This window comes from Phyllostomus hastatus, unplaced genomic scaffold, assembly GCF_019186645.2.
Source record: "Phyllostomus hastatus isolate PE091 unplaced genomic scaffold, TTU_PhHast_1.1 phas_contig_40, whole genome shotgun sequence".
Lineage (NCBI taxonomy): Eukaryota > Metazoa > Chordata > Mammalia > Chiroptera > Phyllostomidae > Phyllostomus > Phyllostomus hastatus.
Genome location: NW_025333872.1, coordinates 7,425,752 through 7,431,751, shown reverse-complemented (window position 1 = coordinate 7,431,751; position 6,000 = coordinate 7,425,752).

Sequence of the window (6,000 nt, the reverse complement as noted above, 5' to 3'; positions counted from 1 at the left end):
GATATTTATATAGTTTACAAAGTCCAGTACCCACCTAACACCATAATAGTTATTCCATTACTATTGACCATGTTCCCTAGGCTGCACTTCACATCCCCATGACTGTTCTGTAACTGCCAGTTTGTGCTTCTTAGCCCCTTCGCCTTTCTCACCCATCCCCCGCCCCACCCCCATCTGCCAACCATCAGTTTGTCCTCTGTGTCTATGAGTTTGTTTCTGTTTTGTTTGCTTATTTTGTTTTTTAGATTCCACACATAAGTGAAATCATATGGTAGTTGTCTTTCTCTGTCTGGCTCATTTCATTTAGCATAGTACCCTCTAGGTTCATCCACACTGTCACTAACTGTGACATCTCATTCCATTGGATACATGTATCATATCTTCTTTCTCCAATTACCTATCCATGGACAATTAAGTTGCTTCTATATCTTGGCTTCTATAAATAATGAACATAGGGAAGCATATATCCTTTCAAATTAGTGTTTTGGATTTCTTTGAATAAATACTCAGACATGGGATTGCTAGGTCATAAGATAGTTTATTTTTAATTGTTCAAGGAACCTCCATGCTGCTTTCCATAGTGATTTCACCAGTCTGCATTCCCACCAACAATGCATGAAGGCTCCCTTTTCTCCACATCCTTGACAACACTCGTGTTTGTTGATTTATTGATGATAGCCATTGACAGGTGTGAGATGAAATCTCATTGTGGTTTTTATTTGTGATTCTCTGATGATTAGTGACATTGAGCATTTTTTCATATGTCTATTAGTCATCTGTATGCCTTGAGGAAAAACTTTAATGTAATAAAAGCTCTAAAGGCAGCTCATTTGTTGATTCACACTTTCTTATATTCCAAACCCTGTGCTGGGGAATGAAATACCACAGTAACCCAGATGGCCACAATTCCTGTCTTATGGAATGTGCAAGTTAGCTCCTGAGCAGAACTTACATGATACAGGGAATTAATCATAATAAAAGCTTCTTATAATGGGTTAAGTGACTCCTGGGACAAAATGGCAGCCTGAACACCTGCATCCACTTTTGCTCTTTCCTGAGACTCCTCTAAAGCAAAGTTAAAGGCTATGTAAGTTTCTCTCTCATTTTGCTTTCTCAAGCTATCCACCCACAGAGGCAGGATGAATGGGAGAAGAGAAAACATCAACACACTACTGGGAGCTAGAAAGCAGGGGAAGAGCACGAAAGAACATGGAACAGGAGATGAGGAAAGCCATAACCATCTAGTCCACACCCCCGAATCCCAGATAGGCTCAGGAAGCAGTGACACTAGGTACCTCTGCAAGTGGGGGTGAGGGAGACTGAGTAAATAAAGACTAGTAGAAGGTGGTCATAAAAAACAGTCAAATCCTTGGATTCTTCCCCTACCCCACACTAGATGAAAGACTAGAGGCTTATTCCTTGGTGAGTGAAAAACAGGGTCTCTGACACAGGAACCCCAGGACACTGAAGGTAGGAGTATCTTATTAAAAATGTTCACATGGAGGATGCTGAGACCTGGGTCCTCTCACCTACTGAAATACCAGAATGCTGGTTTTTGTCTTCCAGGCTTGAAACTGGAGGATGCATGTCTGTGGAATCTGACTGACCTGAAAGGAAGACCCAAAGATACTAACACCAGAGACTTCACAATGAAATACCCCAACCAGATCGTCCCCCTGTGAGGCTCATAGATGACAAACCACACATGCTCACACACACATACACACACACTCGGAGCTCCCCACCAGCTTTGCAGATCTCCACACTTAATAATAAGCAACAACTAAAAATTATAAGGTATCTTAAGAAAGCTGCTAACACAAAAGACATGGACCAAAACAAAAGAAGAAGTGACTTGGAGGAAGCCAAGACTGTGTAGCAAGAAGAAAGCTTAAAAATAACAATACATTATTATTATATCCTGAGAATGATAAGGAAAAAATATCATAAAAACAAAACACAAACAGAATAGTATTTTCTAAAAAGAGAACAAGAGAGAGGTTTTGAAAATCAAACATGTTCTAGCAGAAATTTTTAAAAAATCAATAGAAGCTTGGGAGATAAAGCTGAGGAGGTGTCCATAAAGTAGAAGGAAGTTAACAAAAAGATGGAAAAACATGAATGACTATACCATAAAATTAGAAAATTAGTTTAGGCAATAATACTCAAATAATAGGAAAACATCCAAATAATAGGAGAAACAGAGAAACTAAAGGAAAGACATCATCAATTACCTAATATAAGAAAACGTCCCAGAACTGAAGAACTCATAGCCCAGTGTAATGGATAATCACTTTTTAAGTAACATCTTTAAATCTCAATTTCCAGTTATTCATTACTAATACATAGAAATATAATTGATTTTTGTATATCTATCTTATATCTTGCAACCTTACTAAATCCATTTATTAGTTCTACTATATTCCATCAGATTTTCTACATGGATGATCATGTAGTCATCAAATAATGACAACTTTACTTCTTCCTTTCCCATTTAATATCTTGTATTTATTTTTCTTGCCTCATTACACTGGTTAGAACCTCTAGTACAATGCTGAATAGAAACAGTAAGAATAGACATCATTGTCTTAGTCCTGATTTTAAAGGAAAAACATTCACTCTTTCACCATCATATGCTTTATATAACGGTTCATTATCAGGTTGTGGAAGCTCCTTTCTATTCCTGGTTTGCTGAAATTCTTTTATCTAAAATGGATATTGGATTTTGTCAAATGCTTTTTTGTTCATCTCTCAAGATGATTTTTCCTTTTAATTTGGTAATATGATGAACTACATTCATCGATTTTTTAATGTTACGAACTTTGCATTCCTAGACTAAATCCCTCTTGATCATGATGTATTGTCATATAGATAGAAATGGAGATAGAGATACAACTAGATTCAACTTATGAAAACTTCATTTAGAATTTTTGCATCAGTGTTCATGAGAGATATTGGTCTATAGTTTTCTTGTAATATCCTGGTCTGGTTTTGGTATCAGGCCTCATAGAATGTGTTGAGAAGTATTCTCTCCCCTATAACTTTGTAGAAAAGTTTGTGTAGAAATGGTATTATTTCCTCCATAAATGTTTGGTAAATTTTATCAGTAAAGTTATCTAGGCCTGGAGTTTTCTTTGTGGAAACTCTTTTAACTACAAATCCAACTGTTTAAAAATAGATATAGGTCTACTCAGATTACCTATCTCTCCTTGAGTAATCTTCTGTAGTTTGCATCTTTAAAAAATTTGTTTACTTCATCTAAGTTATGAAAATTATTGAAGCAAAAATGTTCATAATGTTCTCTTATTCTCCATTTAATATCTGTATAATCTACAGTGAAGTCACCACCTTCACTCTTGATATTGGTGATTTGTGTCCTCTCTTTTCTTCCTGCTCAGTCTGGCTAGAGGTATATCAATTTTACTGATCTTTAAAAAACAGCTTTTGGTTTTATTGATCTCCTCTAATGTTTTTCTGTTTTCTATTTTATTAATTTCTATGACATTTATTAGTTCCTTTCTTCTGCTTACTTTGTGTTTAATTTGCTATGGTTAAAGGTTTTTAAATTCATTAAAATTTAGTCTATAAGACAAAAGTAATACGGGAACAATTTTTCATTTATTTTGTGCTCTAGAATAACCTTTCTATTTCAAAAGCTCTCAGTAGGTATGAAAACACATCAAATAATTCATTCATCAAATATTTATTGAGCACCTACTATGCATTAGGCACTATTATAGGCACTGGAAATAGAAGAGTGGATAAACAAAGTTAATGTCTTCACTTTGCTTACCTCTAGTTGCAGAACACAGGCAATAAATAAATAGGCAGATACATATATAATATGTCAGGTGGTAATAAATTCTATGAAGAAAAACAAAGCAAAGTGGGGAGATAGAGACTGAGCAGGCTGGGCGGGACTATTCCTATTTTAGCTGGGGTCAGCAAAGGGGTCCCTCTGAACAGAGACCTGGAAGAAATGAGGAAGGAAGGCCATGCACGTCTGGAGAAGGGTGCTCCAGGCTGAGGGAGAAGCAAGCACAGTGTTCATGAAGCTGGAACATGATTGTCGTTTGGAGGAAAGGTAAGAATGTTTAAATGTCTGGGGAGAGAGGTTGCTAGGGGTCAGAACATGTAAAATATGATAGGCTGTTGTAGAAACTCCACATTTAATTGAATATGTGAATATGGTAGGGAGAATTCTAAGATGGCTTCCAAGGATCCCTGCCTCCCTCCTCCGCCTCTCCTTACACACTCTGTATACAGTCGTACCTCCTTATCTGTGATTATGCTTTCCGTGGTTTCAGTCACCTGCAGTTCACTATGGTCCAAAGATATTAAGTGGAAAATTCCAGAAATTAAAAATTCATAAGTTTTAAAGTGCATGCTGTTCTGAGTAGTGTGATGAAATCTTGCACCATCCAGCTCCATCCCACCAGGGATGTGAATCATCCCTTTGTCCAGAGTGTCTACCCTGTATACACTACCCTCCCTTTAGTCATGTAGTAGCTGTCTCAGTTATCAGAGAAAGAGAGATCCACATTCACATAATTTATAGAATTCAGTACTATCTGCAATTTCAGGCATCCTCTGGGGGTCTTAGAATGTATCCCCCTCAAATTAGGTGTGACTCTTATAGTCCCAGGACTGTGAACATGACAGCTTTCACTGTGATTAGGTTATGTTACATGGCCCAGTTGGCTGTGGAAATGAGAGATTATCCCAATGGGCTTTGCCTAATCACATGCACCCTTTAAAAGTAGAGAGTTTTCTCAACAACAAAAAAACAACTAATTCAAAAGAATTGAAGAGATATTTCTTCAAAGAAGATACACAATGGCCAGGAAGCACATGCAAAGGTACTCAACATCGCTAAGCATTAGGCAGATGCAAATCAAAACCATGATGAGATGCCACTTCACATCCATTAGAATGACTGCTACTAAAAACAACAACAGAAAATAGCAAGTGTTGACAAGGACGGGGAGAAATTGGAACCCTTGTGCATTCTTGTTGGAAATGTAAAATGGTACAGTCACTTTACAGTATGTAGGTTCCTCAAAAATGTAAATGAGAATTATCATATGATCCAACAATTTTACCTCTGGACATTGACCTGAAAGAATTGAAAGCAAGGTCTTGAAGAGATATTTGTACACCTGTATTTATAGGAGCATTATTCACAGCAGCTAAGACATGGAAGCAGCCCTGACCAGTGTGGCTCATTTGGCTGGAGCGTCGTTCCGTAAACTGAAAGGTCACAGGTTCGATTCCCAGTCAGGGCACATGCCCAGGTTGTGGGGCATATGTCAATGTTCTCTGTTGGGGCACACACGGGAGGCAGCTGATATCTCTCTCTCTCTCTCTCTCTCTCTCTCTCCCCCTCCTCCTCCTCCTCCTCTCCCACCACCACCCCTTCCTTTCTCTCTAGAATCTAAAATTAAAATAAAATAAAATAAAACAAAACAAAATAAGGAAGCAACCCAAGTGTCCATTTCCAATGAATGGATAAGCAAACCGTGGTATAGTCATACAACGGAATACCATTCAGGCTTAAAATGGAAGGAAATTCTGCAATATGTTACAATGTGGATGAACCTTGAGAATGTTACACTAAGTGAAATAAACCAATACAAAAAGACAAATCCAGTCACTGCATGACTCCACGTATATAAAGTACTTAGAGTAGTCAAAATCATAGACGCAAAGTGTCATGGTGGGTGCCAGGCGCTGGGAGGGGGAGAGAATGGGAGTTAGTGTTTAATGGGTGCTGAGCTCCAGTTTTACAGGGTGAAAGAGTTCTGGAGGTGAGTGGTTGTACAACGTTATGAGTGTATTTAATACAGCTGAACTGTACACTTAAAATGGTTAGGATGGTAAATTTTATGTTCTGTGCATTTTACCACAATAAAACAATACTTTTTGAAAAAGAGAAAAAGCAAAGAGTTTTCTTTGGCTGGTCAAAGACGGGGAAGTTGGAGGTTTGGAGCCTGAGGAGGA